Source organism: Rhinoderma darwinii, assembly GCF_050947455.1.
Source record: "Rhinoderma darwinii isolate aRhiDar2 chromosome 5 unlocalized genomic scaffold, aRhiDar2.hap1 SUPER_5_unloc_48, whole genome shotgun sequence".
In the NCBI taxonomy this organism is placed as follows: Eukaryota; Metazoa; Chordata; class Amphibia; order Anura; family Rhinodermatidae; genus Rhinoderma; species Rhinoderma darwinii.
In genome coordinates, this window is record NW_027461807.1 from 246,019 (window position 1) to 262,427 (window position 16,409).

A 16,409-nucleotide genomic window follows, 5' to 3' on the forward strand; every position below is an offset into this window, starting at 1 on the left:
TGGACGAGTGCAGTCACCGAACTCTGGTCAGCGCAGAAGACGGTCACGTCGTCCATGTACAGCGAGCATTTGACCTCGAAGTGTCCTGGACCTGGTGCGGTGATCCCTCTGATCTCTCCATTCTGCCGGATAGCCTCTGCGAAGAGCTCTATAACACAAACAAAAAGGAGAGGTGAAAGAGGACAGCCTTGTCTAACCCCCGACGATACAGGAAAGGGGTCAGTCTTCCAGCCGTTCACCAGCACCGAGCTGTAAATGTCGCAATACATCAGGTTAACATACAAACAGAACAACCTGCCAAGCCGCAGCCTACGCAGAGCCTTACCCATGAATTCGTGAGAGACCCGGTCAAAAGCCTTCTCCTGATCCAGACTGACCAGGGCCGCGTGTGTACGGCGGCTTTGCATGTAATGCACCGTGTCCCTCACCAGGGCAAGACTGTCGGCCACCCTACGGCCAGGAATGCCGCAGGTTTGGTCCGATCCGATGATCTGTCCGATGACAACCTTCAGTCTGTTGGTCAATACTTTGGCGAGGATCTTGTAGTCCACGTTCAGGAGAGAGATGGGACGCCAGTTTTTCAGGTCACATCTCTCCCCCTTCCGCTTATACAAGATCGTGATCATGCCTTCTCTCAAGGACGGTGGCATTCTACCCTCCACCACCATCTCCTCATAGAGCTCCAGCAGGTCCGGACAGATCAAGTCCCCCAGCGCTACATAGAGCTCTGCTGGGAGACCATCACTGCCCGGGGTCCTGCCGGGTCTGAAGGATTTAGCGGCAGAGAGCAGTTCCTCCACCGTCAGGGGTACGTCCATAGCCTCCGTACCTGCAGGATCAAGATGATTAGTGATACCTGACAGGAATTTATCGGCGGCTTCGGGGTCAGTGGTTTTCCGGGAGTAGAGGCTTCGGTAGTAGTCTGTGACGACTCCCATCACCTCCTTCTTCCCAGAATGCATGTTTCCGGTCTCGTCTCGGAGTTCCTTCAGGGGCGTGTGGCCGGCATGGAGTTTCCTGAAAAAGAACGAGTTACATTTCTCACCCTTCTCCAGGTTCTCCACCTTGGAACGAAAGATAATTCGCTTGGATTCCTCCTCAAAGTGCCTTTTCAGGCCCTTTTTGGCTTCCTCCAGCTCCTTCCTGACGTCCCAGCCGCATTGAAGGAGGTCTTGCAGGGATCGCAGCTGACGCTGCATCTCTCTGAAGTCTCTCTTCCTCTCACACGCCTGTTGACGACTTTTTGCCTGAAAGAAACAACGAAATTCAACTTTAACATATTCCCACCAGTCACAGGTTTTGTCAAAGAAAACTTTATCATTCCTCCAAACAATATAGGCGTCTCTAAGTTCCGCCAGTACCTCCTCTCTTTCCAGCAGGGCACAATTCAGCTTCCAGGAGCCAGGGCCGGGAGGAAAACCGTGGCCGATGGCACCCTGGAAGAGAATGGCCCTGTGGTCAGAGAAGAAGCAGGGGATCATGGAGTGCCCATGCTGCTTGACTGCCCGGGAGGTGAACACAAAGTCAATCCGAGAACGAAGTGAGCCATCGGGTCGGCTCCATGAATAGTTCACAGAGCCGATCCCCATGGAGCCCACAACGTCCTGCAAGGATGCTTCGGTTACCATCTCGATAAGCAGTTTGGAACTGACATCCAGCTTGATTGAAGTGCCGGAACTTCGTCCATCCTCTTCGATGGGGCAGTTGAAGTCCCCGGCCATCACCACTGCCCTAGTGGTGGCGAGCTGGGTCCGCAGGGTCTGGAATAGTTCCAGGCGCTCAGCCTTCATAGGGGGAGCGTACACGTTGATGAGCCTAATCGGCTCTCCCGCCCAGGAACCGTCTACGACCAACAAGCGGCCGCAGACGAGCTCCTGGACAGAGTCAACAGTAAATACGCTTCCCCTAATCAGGATGGCAACCCCTGCAGACTTACAGTCGCCCCCACCAGACCAGTAGGACGGGCCATGGGTCCACTGCCTGGCCAGGTGATGATATGACCTGGAAGAGGGGAGAGTACATTCCTGCAGCATAAATATATCACTCGACTGCTTGGAAAGAAAAGTTAGCACCATCTGACATCTAGTCCTATCTCTAACACTCCTCACATTGAGGCTAAAGATGTTAAGTTTAGCAGCCATGGGGGAGAATAAAGAAGGTTAGTGCAAACGATACACCTTAGTTACCAGTCCGGTCGGGCGGATCCTCCTCGCTTGGTGGGTCCGAAAGATCCAGCAGGCCCTCTGACAAAAATTGTTCCAGGATTGTAGCCACCTGGATGTCTGTTGTGAAGTCGATGACCTCAGGTTCAGACACGAGTTCCTCCACCATCTGCTCCATTTCCTCCTGCTGCGCAAGGGAATCTTCGCAGATTTCCACGACTTGTCGCTTTGAGGACTCAGCCGCTGGGCTGTCCCTCACCTTTCTCTTCCTCTGGATGGCACCTGAGGAGACAAGAGGGGGAAAATCCTCCAGGGAGAGGACTCCAGCAGCTGGAGAGGAAGATGTTAGTGCTGCTGGAGCTGGGGAGAAGGGAGGCTGGGTTGGGAGAGGTGCAGGTGACAGGACCACTGAGATGGGTGGGTAGGAGAAGGTGAGAGCCTCAGTGGGGGTGACAGGGGTTGGGGACGGGGGGGTGGGGAGGGCCGGGCGAGGGAGGGTGGGAAGGGTAGGGCGAGGGAGGGCCGGGAGAGGGGGGGGAGGGACTGTCGTCTTCTTACCATCCTTCTTTTTCCCGGTCTTCTGTGCCGCTGGAGCTCTGGCTGGGGCGGGGTTCCCTCTGGCTGGAGCTTTCGCTGCTACAGTTGCCCAGGATCGATCCCTCTTCGGGCAGTCCTTGTAAGAGTGGGCTGCTTGTCCGCAGAGGTTGCACATTGTCCGTTTCGGGCAGTCTTTGGTCTCGTGTCCTGTTACCCGGCAGTTCTTGCAGGCGTCCTCCTTGCAGTCCTTCATCGAATGACCCTTCTTGCTGCATCTCCTGCAGATCTGCGGCATGTCCGGGTAGTAGATGAGGCCGTAGGAGTTGCCCAGCGAGAATGACTGGGGCAGGTGCTGGAGGCCGTCTTCCGCGCTTGAATCCTTGTTGAGTCGGACGATTACCGACCACTTGCCAGTCCAGAAGCCGAGTCCGTTCAGGATGTGGGTGGGTTCCCTCACCACTGTGCAGAACCGCTTCAGGAGCGTGGTGATGTCTTTGCCGGGGGTGTGTGGGTTCCGCATTGAGACCGTCACCCGCCTTTCCTCTCTTTGGACAGGGCAGTTGCCCACAAAGCGAGAGAAAGGGGATTCAGGCCTCGCCGCTTTCACCATCTCCCAGTACCTTCTGCAGATGTTGATCGAAGCGAAGGTCACGAAGAACATCCCGGTCATGAAGGCCTGGATGCTGATGGTCTCCGGCTTAGCGAAGCCCTGGTCCAGGAGCATCTTCTGGCAGAACACTTCTTCCGTCATGTCCGGCACTCTCCCGTCCACCTCCTTCAGCTTCAGGGCCACCGTCTGCTTCATCCAGGGCTCCAGGGTTGGAGCAGCCTGGTTCGGCTTCCTGGTGGCCTGTCCGCTTGAGGAGGCTTCAGGAGGAGATGTCCTGGCCTGGGCCGGCTCACCTGGTCCATCAGCCTTCTCCTTCTGGGTGGCAGGGTTGCTGGTTGAGGCCATGGCTTCTTCCAGCTGTTCCTGTCGCTTGGGGAGGATCTTCGATAGCTCTTTCCCGAAGGGGGCGGAGCTATGCAAATCTTCTCCTTGCTGGCCGAGGTTCTTCCACGAAATTTCTTCCGCAGCGGTTCCTCGTCGAGCTTCTTCTTCTGCGGCCGAGCTTCTTCGAAGATCCCCTTCAGCAGCGGCTCTTCTCCGAAGTTCTCCTTCTTCTTCCCGGCAGCGATCTCCCGGAGCTTCTTCCTCGATGGCGGCTTCTCCCTTCTGGATCGTCGTCTTCGCTGGTTCTTCTCCGCAGTTCGTCGCCGGCTTCGTCTGGAACGCTCTTGGATCGCTAAGCTAGTGTTTATAGCCCCCAGTGGTTCTCCGAGCTATCTATCCTTACAAGGACTGATAAGAACAGATTTTTTTGATTGAAAAATGCTTTATTGACAATCAATCGTCATCATACAAACATTACTGCGACGCAGCGCAAGCCATGAAGCAGCAAATAATAAATAATAACAGTCGTCAAACATAACATGACAGTATAATACACAGTACAGGCTAGCCTATGCTATACATTACACCACATGCTACACTAACATTCTTGCATTCACTAATGCCAAACAACAAAGCATTACAGACAAGTGATGGGATAGGGGAGTGGGTAGGAGGGGATAGGGAAGGGGGAAATCACAGGCCCGAAGCTTTATTGAAAGACAACACACAAGAAGGGAGAGTGGGGGGAAGGGGAGTATCAGTCCTCTTCCTCATCGACGTCCGGGCTGTCCCAGATGGAATAGTCTCTGAGCAGGCTGTGGATCAGCCTGCGGCAGTCCTGGACGGACACACTCTCTCTCCGCAAAATCAGACGGTTCCTGGCAAACCATATAGCGTCCTTAAAGCAGTTCATAAGGCGCCAGGCTTCCTGGATTGCTCCATCCGTGGTATTCCCAGGAAATAGTCCATAAAGTACCGAGCGGTACGACAGTCTGTTCCTGGGTACTGAGTCCTTGAGTTCATGTTCCAAGGCTTTCAACAGACCCTGTGCAAAGGGGCACTGCCAGAAAATGTGCAAAGATGTTTCCTCCGTGAAGGGGCACCTGGGGCAGTACCGGGTCTTGCACAGGTTGCGGGCATGCATGAATGACCTAAGAGGCAGTCCTCCCTGGATGGCCATCCATGAAATGTCCTTGTGCCCGTTGGTCAACCTGCCAGATGACACGTTAGTCCAAACAGTCTCCAAAGTGTCGGCATGAAGCCCTGGAACAGACTCCAGTGAGTCCTTTGCTCTGATGTGTTTGTGGATCGTCTTAGGTTTCCACAAGTCGGGCTTAAGACCCTCCAGTTGATGCTCCCTCACAAACCGGACGACATCTCCGTAGAACCAGGGAGCGTGCCAGTTGTAAGGGAAGGAGCTGTCCCACTTGTCCCAGCCAAAACCTCGCCAGAGGGGAAGGAGGAAGTAGCGGGACATGGCCTTGCCCGCAGAGCCGTTTGCTGTCCTCAGAGTCCTACGAACACAGTCACATACAAAAGCGATCCGCAGCAGAGTGGGAATGTCGGGTATACCCTTCCCACCTTTGCGGGGCTCCTTGTACATAACAGTCCGCTTTACTCTGTCCATTTTCGAGCCCCAGATGAAGCGAAACACAGTCCTGGTAATGGCCCTCGAGACGGTGGCAAGAGGGGGCCATGCCTGTGCAGTGTATTGTAGCACAGGCAAGACTTCGTTACGCAGGACCATTGCTTTGCCCTCAATAGTGAGTTGTCTGAGGCTCCACAGTCCGATCCTTTGGTTGACTTTGGCCAAGCGTTCTTCCCACGACTTTAGGGCTGCACCTTCCTTACCGAACCAGACTCCCAGAATTTTGATGAAGTCCAGCTTGATAGTAAACGGGAAGGAGGCAGGAGAAGGCAGATACCACTTTCCGAAGAGCATGGCTTCCGACTTCCCGCAGTTGACTTTTGCCCCTGAAGCGCGTCCGAACTCCTCACAGGTCTGGACGAGTGCAGTCACCGAACTCTGGTCAGCGCAGAAGACGGTCACGTCGTCCATGTACAGCGAGCATTTGACCTCGAAGTGTCCTGGACCTGGTGCGGTGATCCCTCTGATCTCTCCATTCTGCCGGATAGCCTCTGCGAAGAGCTCTATAACACAAACAAAAAGGAGAGGTGAAAGAGGACAGCCTTGTCTAACCCCCGACGATACAGGAAAGGGGTCAGTCTTCCAGCCGTTCACCAGCACCGAGCTGTAAATGTCGCAATACATCAGGTTAACATACAAACAGAACAACCTGCCAAGCCGCAGCCTACGCAGAGCCTTACCCATGAATTCGTGAGAGACCCGGTCAAAAGCCTTCTCCTGATCCAGACTGACCAGGGCCGCGTGTGTACGGCGGCTTTGCATGTAATGCACCGTGTCCCTCACCAGGGCAAGACTGTCGGCCACCCTACGGCCAGGAATGCCGCAGGTTTGGTCCGATCCGATGATCTGTCCGATGACAACCTTCAGTCTGTTGGCCAATACTTTGGCGAGGATCTTGTAGTCCACGTTCAGGAGAGAGATGGGACGCCAGTTTTTCAGGTCACATCTCTCCCCCTTCCGCTTATACAAGATCGTGATCATGCCTTCTCTCAAGGACGGTGGCATTCTACCCTCCACCACCATCTCCTCATAGAGCTCCAGCAGGTCCGGACAGATCAAGTCCCCCAGCGCTACATAGAGCTCTGCTGGGAGACCATCACTGCCCGGGGTCCTGCCGGGTCTGAAGGATTTAGCGGCAGAGAGCAGTTCCTCCACCGTCAGGGGTACATCCATAGCCTCCGTACCTGCAGGATCAAGATGATTAGTGATACCTGACAGGAATTTATCGGCGGCTTCGGGGTCAGTGGTTTTCCGGGAGTAGAGGCTTCGGTAGTAGTCTGTGACGACTCCCATCACCTCCTTCTTCCCAGAATGCATGTTTCCGGTCTCATCTCGAAGTTCCTTCAGGGGCGTGTGGCCGGCATGGAGTTTCCTGAAAAAGAACGAGTTACATTTCTCACCCTTCTCCAGGTTCTCCACCTTGGAACGAAAGACAATTCGCTTGGATTCCTCCTCAAAGTGCCTTTTCAGGCCCTTTTTGGCTTCCTCCAGCTCCTTCCTGACGTCCCAGCCGCATTGAAGGAGGTCTTGCAGGGATCGCAGCTGACGCTGCATCTCTCTGAAGTCTCTCTTCCTCTCACACGCCTGTTGACGACTTTTTGCCTGAAAGAAACAACGAAATTCAACTTTAACATATTCCCACCAGTCACAGGTTTTGTCAAAGAAAACTTTATCATTCCTCCAAACAATATAGGCGTCTCTAAGTTCCGCCAGTACCTCCTCTCTTTCCAGCAGGGCACAATTCAGCTTCCAGGAGCCAGGGCCGGGAGGAAAACCGTGGCCGATGGCACCCTGGAAGAGAATGGCCCTGTGGTCGGAGAAGAAGCAGGGGACCATGGAGTGCCCATGCTGCTTGACTGCCCGGGAGGTGAACACAAAGTCAATCCGAGAACGAAGTGAGCCATCGGGTCGGCTCCATGAATAGTTCACAGAGCCGATCCCCATGGAGCCCACAACGTCCTGCAAGGATGCTTCGGTTACCATCTCGATAAGCAGTTTGGAACTGACATCCAGTTTGATTGAAGTGCCGGAACTTCGTCCATCCTCTTCGATGGGGCAGTTGAAGTCCCCGGCCATCACCACTGCCCTAGTGGTGGCGAGCTGGGTCCGCAGGGTCTGGAATAGTTCCAGGCGCTCAGCCTTCATAGGGGGAGCGTACACGTTGATGAGCCTAATCGGCTCTCCTGCCCAGGAACCGTCTACGACCAACAAGCGGCCGCAGGCGAGCTCCTGGACAGAGTCAACAGTAAATACGCCTCCCCTAATCAGGATGGCAACCCCTGCAGACTTACAGTCGCCCCCACCAGACCAGTAGGACGGGCCATGGGTCCACTGCCTGGCCAGATGATGGTATGACCTGGAAGAGGGGAGAGTACATTCCTGCAGCATAAATACATCACTCGACTGCTTGGAAAGAAAAGTTAGCACCATCTGACATCTAGTCCTATCTCTAACACTCCTCACATTGAGGCTAAAGATGTTAAGTTTAGCAGCCATGGGGGAGAATAAAGAAGGTCAGTGCAAACGATACACCTTAGTTACCAGTCCGGTCGGGCGGATCCTCCTCTCCTGGCGGGTCCGAAAGATCCAGCAGGCCCTCTGACAAAAATTGTTCCAGGATTGTAGCCACCTGGATGTCTGTTGTGAAGTCGATGACCTCAGGTTCAGACACGAGTTCCTCCACCATCTGCTCCATTTCCTCCTGCTGCGCAAGGGAATCTTCGCAGATTTCTACGACTTGTCGCTTTGAGGACTCAGCAGCTGGGCTGTCCCTCACCTTTCTCTTCCTCTGGATGGCACCTGAGGAGACAAGAGGGGGAAAATCCTCCAGGGAGAGGACTCCAGCAGCTGGAGGGGAAGATGTTAGTGCTGCTGGAGCTGGGGAGAAGGGAGGCTGGGTTGGGAGAGGTGCAGGTGACAGGACCACTGAGATGGGTGGGTAGGAGAAGGTGAGAGCCTCAGTGGGGGTGACAGGGGTTGGGGACGGGGGGGTGGGGAGGGCCGGGCGAGGGAGGGTGGGAAGGGTAGGGCGAGGGAGGGCCGGGAGACGGGGGGGAGGGACTGTCGTCTTCTTACCATCCTTCTTATTCCCGGTCTTCTGCGCCGCTGGAGCTCTGGCTGGGGCGGGGTTCCCTCTGGCCGGAGCTTTCGCCGCTACAGTTGCCCAGGATCGATCCCTCTTCGGGCAGTCCTTGTAGGAGTGGGCTGCTTGTCCGCAGAGGTTGCACATTGTCCGTTTCGGGCAGTCTTTGGTCTCGTGTCCTGTTACCCGGCAGTTCTTGCAGGCGTCCTCCTTGCAGTCCTTCACCGAATGACCCTTCTTGCTGCATCTCCTGCAGATCTGCGGCATGTCCGGGTAGTAGATGAGGCCGTAGGAGTTGCCCAGCGAGAATGACTGGGGCAGGTGCTGGAGGCCGTCTTCCGCGCTCGAATCCTTGTTCAGTCGGACGATTACCGACCACTTGCCAGTCCAGAAGCCGAGTCCGTTCAGGATGTGGGTGGGTTCCCTCACCACTGTGCAGAACCGCTTCAGGAGCGTGGTGATGTCTTTGCCGGGGGTGTGTGGGTTCCGCATTGAGACCGTCACCCGCCTTTCCTCTCTTTGGACAGGGCAGTTGCCCACAAAGCGAGAGAAAGGGGATTCAGGCCTCGCCGCTTTCACCATCTCCCAGTACCTTCTGCAGATGTTGATCGAAGCGAAGGTCACGAAGAACATCCCGGTCATGAAGGCCTGGATGCTGATGGTCTCCGGCTTAGCGAAGCCCTGGTCCAGGAGCATCTTCTGGCAGAACACTTCTTCCGTCATGTCCGGCACTCTCCCGTCCACCTCCTTCAGCTTCAGGGCCACCGTCTGCTTCATCCAGGGCTCCAGGGTTGGAGCAGCCTGGTTCGGCTTCCTGGTGGCCTGTTGGCTTGAGGAGGCTTCAGGAGGAGATGTCCTGGCCTGGGTCGGCTCACCTGGTCCATCAGCCTTCTTCTTCTGGGTGGCAGGGTTGCTGGTTGAGGCCATGGCTTCTTCCAGCTGTTCCTGTCGCTTGGGGAGGATCTTCGATAGCTCTTTCCCGAAGGGGGCGGAGCTATGCAAATCTTCTCCTTGCTGGCCGAGGTTCTTCCACGAAATTTCTTCCGCAGCGGTTCCTCGTCGAGCTTCTTCTGCGGCCGAGCTTCTTCAAAGATCCCCTTCAGCAGCGGCTCTTCTCCGAAGGTCTCTGTCGCAGTTCTCCTTCTTCCCGGCAGCGATCTCCCGGAGCTTCTTCCCCGATGGCGGCTTCTCCCTTCTGGATCTTCGTCTTCGGTGGTTCTTCTCCGCAGTTCGTCGCCGGCTTCGTCTGGAACGCTCTTGGATCGCTAAGCTAGTGTTTATAGCCCCCAGTGGTTCTCCGAGCTATCTATCCTTACAAGGACTGATAAGAACAGATTTTTTTTTTTTTTTTTTTTTTTACTTCTTTTTTTTTACTCAGATCACAAGTCTCAAAACTTAAAATCACCATCTTTTTCTCTTCACAGATCTCAAGACTCACATCATCATCGTAAAAGGTAAGTATATTTATACATTATTTCCCCCTAAATATCTATTCTACACTCCCATTACAGAATTCCATTTCTTTTGCTTCCATTTTTCTTCTGCTTTCTCTATTCCTAGTTCTTTCTTTTCTTTCCAAAAATAGATAAATAAATAATTTAGGCTTAGACGTATGCAATCATCAACAGTTAAAGCATCCCTTTTAAATAGTAAAATATTCCTGGACCTCCATAGCGCCATTTTAACTGATGCTAAGATCAGCCAAACTATTTGAAACTCATTTTCCCCGATTCCAATTCCATAAAATATCAAGTTAAAATTAAAATAGTTAACTTTACTCACCATGCTCACCAACTTACTTATCTTTTTCCACACTTTTTGTGCAAAATCACAATTCCAGAAAACATGCATTGTGGTTTCATCATCAATACAACCACTTCTAGGACATTGGCTATTCCGATTCAGTCGTCTTTTATATTGGAAATCCTTTGTTGGTAAACAATCCTTTATCATACACCATAATAGATCTTTGTGATCATTAGACAAACAAAGATGGTTAACACATTTCCAAATGTTTTTAACTACCTGGGGAGTAAACCGTTCAATCGGGCTGCAAATGGTTCTACCCTCTAAGACTTTTAATATTTTTTTATGATTAATAAGAACCTCTTTTCCTTCTTCTGCCAGATTGAACTCTCTTATAATTTTCTCTAAGATTAAATAGTACTCTGGAGGCAACCACCTATATGGTCTCTTTAGATCTATATTGATCCATTTATACTTCCTTATGAAAAAACCAAAATTATATATTACAAAGGCTCTCAACTTTGATTCAGGTCCACATAGGATACTAATACACTGTGATAAATACTTACAAAATAAAAACTGTCTAAGATCAGGGAAACCCTTACCACCATTTCCTTTCGATTTATATAACTCTACTCTCCTTACTCTCTCCATTTTTGAACCCCAAAAGAAATTAAAACATACCTTAATAATTCTTTTCATCATAATGTTTGAGGGCATAAAAACAGCAGATACATATAAAATCAGAGGCAATAGAACTTGTTTAATCACTAAGATTTTCCCTTCCATTGATAGGCACCTTAGTTTCCAAAAATCCACCTTCTTTTTAACCCTTTCCAAGAGAGATTCCCAATTTTTTATACTTCCACAGTTTTGTGAGAAATGAATACCTAGAATTTTCATATCTACTACACTTAATAATTTACATTCCCTTTCCAACTTAAGATTCCCTATCAATAAAACCCCTGATTTTTCCCAGTTTATTTTAAAACCAGATGCACCATTAAACCATTCAACTACTCGTAATACCCTATTAAACCCTCTCAAACTTCTAACTAAAACCGTAATGTCATCCATATATGCCACAATTTTAACTCGCTCATTTTTATTCCCTGGTATAAAAACACCATCAATAACTTTATCCCTTCTTATTGCACATAAAAGTGGTTCCACGGCACAAATAAAGAGTATTGGCGACAAAGGACACCCTTGCTTCACTCCACAATTCATTTTAACCTTTTCCGATAAAAAGCCATTCACTGAAATTTTACTGAAACAACTAGAATATAAACTCTTAATACACTTAATAAACATATCAGGACAACCAAGCTTTTTTAAAACCTGAAATAAAAACAAATGGGAAATTCTATCATATGCTTTTTCGAAATCTAATGAGATCAATGCCAAATCCTGATCACGATCTTTAAAATCCCATAATACATCTCTAATCAAGAGTAATGAATCTGTAATTTTTCTCCCTGGCACAGCACATGTCTGATCCTCCTCAATTACCGATGAAATTACTTTTTTCAAACGATTAGCAAATAATTTTGCATAAATTTTATAATCCATGTTTAGTAACGTTATAGGCCTCCAATTCTTTATCATTTCTTTATCCCCTTTCTTAAAAAGTAAAACAATTAACCCTTCAGACCATGATATTGGCATTTTAAAAGAGGATAGCACCCTAAAAATGATATCACAAAAATCCACACCCACCAACTTCCAAAAGACCCTATAGAACTCTATCGGTAAACCATCCAAACCAGGTGTTTTCCCATTTGAAAAGCTATTAACAGTATTATAAATTTCATTTTCAGTAAAATCTTCAGATAAAAGACCTATTTCTTCTTTATTAAAATTTTTATCTAGTTGATTGATAAAGTGGTCCCTTAAAGAACCATCACTCTTTTTTTCAGAAAATAAGTTATCATAAAACTCATGTGCCTTTTTCAATTTACCTTCCAAAACCACCTCTCCCTCCAACTTGTCAATATAATCTCTCTTATTGATGATTTTTTTAAAGAAGAACTTTGAGCATTTTTCATCACATTCCAAAATTTTTACTCTCGAATTAAATATGATTTCCCTTCCTTTTTCATACAAACTTCTATTAATTTGGCTTTTAATGCCTTCAATCTCATCATCCATCATTACACCACTCTTTTTCAAGACATAAAAACACTGGAGTTTCGTATTTAGAGATTCATATAATTCCACTCTCTCTCTCGTCTTTCTTTTACTAATACGAATGAAAAATGTTTTGATCTGAGATTTTGCGAACTCCCACCATTCAAAAACATCCTTAAAACTGCTTTTCCTACACTGCAACTTTTTATAGAATGAACCAAATTCCGATTTTACGTTCTCATCTTCTAATAGTTTTGTATTCAATTTCCAATGTGAAGATTTTTTGCTTTCCATTCTCTCACATTCTAACGTACATTTGATCAATCTATGATCGGAAAAACAGTTAAAATCAGTTTTAAAAGATAACCCTTTAAAATGCTCTGATACAAAAAAAATAGTCTATTCTAGACCTAGAGTTTTTCCTACTCCATGTAAATTCATCTTCTTTCTTTTTGCCACATATTTCCCACATATCTTTTAAATTACTTGATGAGAGAATTCCTTTTAGGCATGATACTGAACCATCTTTCTTATTTTCCAGATGGCAGTTAAAGTCTCCTCCAATTATAATAGGGTCCGAACCTGTAAGGAACAACTGCAGAATTTCAAAGAGCTGGATTCTCTTACTCTTCTCTGTGTATCCATACACACAGAAACATTTGATTTTTTTATTAGTCTTCTTCACTTCTATCATCATTATCCTCCCCGGATAAATCTCTTGAATTTTCTCCACTTTCCACTCCTTACTACATAAAAAACCTACTCCATCGCTCTTTTGCTCATTACCTCCTGAAAAAAAGGCTTTTCCTTTCCAATATTTTTTATAGAACTCATAACACATACTTTTCTCTATATTACATTCTTGTAAAAAAATGAAATCATAAGCTTCATTATTAAAAAAGTCATATAAAGCAACTCTCTTTTTTGAATTTTTTAACCCCTGAACATTCAGGGAAGCTATACTGATCATCTTTTAATGACAATTCCAGGGCTATCTCCCCCGCCCTCATCAGTGGTAGAAGGATACTCGTTTATCCTCAAAGCCTCCGAACTAACAGAGCTTAAGGGTGACACGACTTCCAAAATTTCTATCACTCTTCTTTTTTCACCACTAATATTTCCACGTTTCGCCTCTGCTTCATCATCTAAACATCTTTTCAAATTACCTAATGTCGTTTCCATTACCTCTTCAGTAAGGCCCTCCTCTTCCACAGGACTATCTGAAGGGGTTTCCCTCACTACAGTGATACCTTCTGTTTGTCCAGATCCCCCAGCTTCAGATCCCTGGGTTACCACTACTTCAGGTATTTTTTCCACTTTTTCTTTTCCTCTTTTTCCTTCCTAATTTCTTTTTTCTCTTGCCTCTTTTCTTTTCCCTCTCGTCTCTTCTCCTTTCTCTCCTTCTCCTTCCTCTCTTTCTCCGTAGACTCTCTTTCCTCCTCCTGAACCTCCTCCTGAACCTCCTCCTGAACCTCCTCCATTACCTCTTCAACTTGCTGTGGTTCAGGTATTTCTTCCATACGTTTTGGACAATCTGCCTCTTGATGAATACTCATCGGGCAGTCCATACAGCGTTTACAGTTATCATCACTGTGGCCGTATTTCTTGCAACTTCTGCAATAGGGAGGCATCCCTGAAAAAAATAAATATCCTCTACTACGATTTATAAACACCACAGGCGGGGGCCTACAGACTCCTCCTTCTTCCTGTGGATCTTTTTTAAACGTAGCATAATATACTCGCTTTCCATTCCACACTCCGAAATCCGTCATCCCATGTTGCTTTAGGGAGAGTTTTTCACAAAAATTCCAGAGGTATGATTCCACCTCTTGGTCCGTTATAAATGGACTATACATTTGTATGGTTAACAATTTTGCCTGAAATTGAAACAATGGGGCAATTTTTATCCCCTTAAAAACATCTCGCCCCTTATTAGCTTCATAAAGGGTGTATGCCTTTTCGCATAATGCATTTGTTTCCAAAGTCACATCATAAATTCCCCTAGAGAAGAAGGTTTGTATACAAAAGAAGTTCTTCTTCTCCAATTCCATAACCGGTATTAGTATTTTGTCATAAAGGTACCTTAGATTTTTTTCTTGTCGGACTTCTGGGGACACGAAGAACCGAATAGTATCCTTTAAGCCATACTTATCATCAAAGAAGTCAGGCCGATTATCCTGAAATCCTCGCCATTCTCCTGGTGTTCTCCTTCCATAAGCCATATTCCAACGAATTTCTTCTTCCTCCACAGCACGAAAAAAAGCCCTTGAAAAGAGCTCGATCGCCTCCTGATTCCAATGGAAAACACGAAATCCACACGTCCAGCGAAAGAATCCCTCCACGAATAGGTTCCAGATCCTCCAAAGAAAAAGGCACACCAGCTTTCAGCCACCCCTCAATAGCAGCAGTTCGGTCCGAAAACCGAAAAGGCCGAGCAGGTAGGTTTCCACCAGTGCACCTTGCCCTCTGACTTCAACCCACTACAGATCGAAGCCAAAAGGCCGAGAAGCGATAACCCGAATGGGCCGGGCGTTGACCGAGCCAGCCTAATACTGCTGTTCACCCCTTGCAGCGATTGATTCAGCCTACTCCTAGGCAATTCCATGGGGCCCTGCAGGCTCACACACATTTACAGCTACTAAGCGGGAGGTGAATAAAGGCCGGAGAGGAAGCTACACAGGATTTGCTTCTTTTGCTTGCACCACAATGCAGTGCTGAAAGAGGAGGAATCTACATAAAAACGCCTTCCTGGCAACGCCCAAATGCCCTGCTGCCATGCAGATAAACACTGGCAGCGGCAGCAAGTGCATGCCCACAGCCACCCCTTGTTCCTTCACACCTTGTATCAGCTTTAATCCAGTCCAGTCCGGTGCTGCCTGCTGAGCAGCACTGACCAACACTGCCTGGGCCCAGGCTTTTATCTCTGAGGCCCCATTATGATGTCAGAAAGCTGGCTCTGGAATCCTGAGGGCTCCACTATGACACGTGCAAAGTTCCGTCTGAACTTTATATAAGACGGTGAGGCTCAGTCAGTCACTCAGTGTTGCCTGAGAGGGCAACACTGCAACAGCCGGCCGCCAGGCTGTCTTTTTTTTGCACATTTATTTGCCTCCAGGAGGCCACAAGAGGGAGACAAGGGACTGCAAAATGGAAAATAAGCATCCACCAACTTTACAGACAACTTCTCTTTGCTCCTACAACCTCCATCCTTGCACAGTTTGTTATTCTTCTAGGTAACATAGTAACAAATCCAAATTGCTGCTCTCTTTGTAGGCAAGCAAGGCTTTGTTGCAACTGCAATTCTTACTTCTTCTTGAAATGTAGGGACGACAGTACATTCCATCACATCCATGTAGTGTACACAGGTAGGTCCATTGTGGCGGGCAGGCAGGCGGGCGGGCGGGCGGCTTTAATGGCTGTTTGCTGTTCCTCTACTCCACTCCGCTATTTGACTGTGGTGCTGCATCAATCAGTGGCTGGCTCAGGTGCAGCTCTTTAACCTACCTAGGAGGGAGGGCGGAGAGAAGACAAGGAAGGTGAATGAGCTGTTCCAATGTGAAATGCCAGAAACACAGAAACACAGACGACACAAAACAAGAGGTGGCAATGTATTAATTAATTGCATTTAATAAATGAGCTCATTATCACACATGACTGTACAAATGCATTGTCCAACAGGTGTTGAAATAATGGGATTAAAAGGGGAGATCCCATCAGAAAGACAAAAACAATAGCAAACACAAATAGCACTTTTGGAATCTGATTTTAGTCAACACATAAGGGAAGGGTGCACCGGTCCTGGAAATACTGCAATACCAGGTCAATGCGTGGAGTGGACAGAGCAAGCTCTATTTCCATCTCCCTGTTCTAAAAATCCATTTAATATATGGTCCCCAGATAGGGGACGTATCAGATATTAAACTGATAAGAACAGATTTTTTTTTAAGTTGACTACCCCAACTTTGGGGGTAACCGTTTATTTAAAATTTTTCAGGTTTTACAATAAATTAACATTTTTCAACATTTTTACAGGGATTCACATTTTACAACAATGGTTAAAAAATAAATACAAATTGTCAGATTAAAATCATACAATTTATAAAAGGGCACTTGGTGGCATCATATTATAGAATTCCATTCGCTAAAAAACCATTTTCTACTTAAAACAGG

General features: G+C 48.1%; 1 pseudogene; it reads right to left on the minus strand.

Moving 5' to 3' along the window:
- Positions 1-16,021: 16,021 nt before the first annotated feature.
- LOC142695697 (U2 spliceosomal RNA) lies at positions 16,022-16,190 on the minus strand (annotated as a pseudogene).
- Positions 16,191-16,409: the final 219 nt, after the last annotated feature.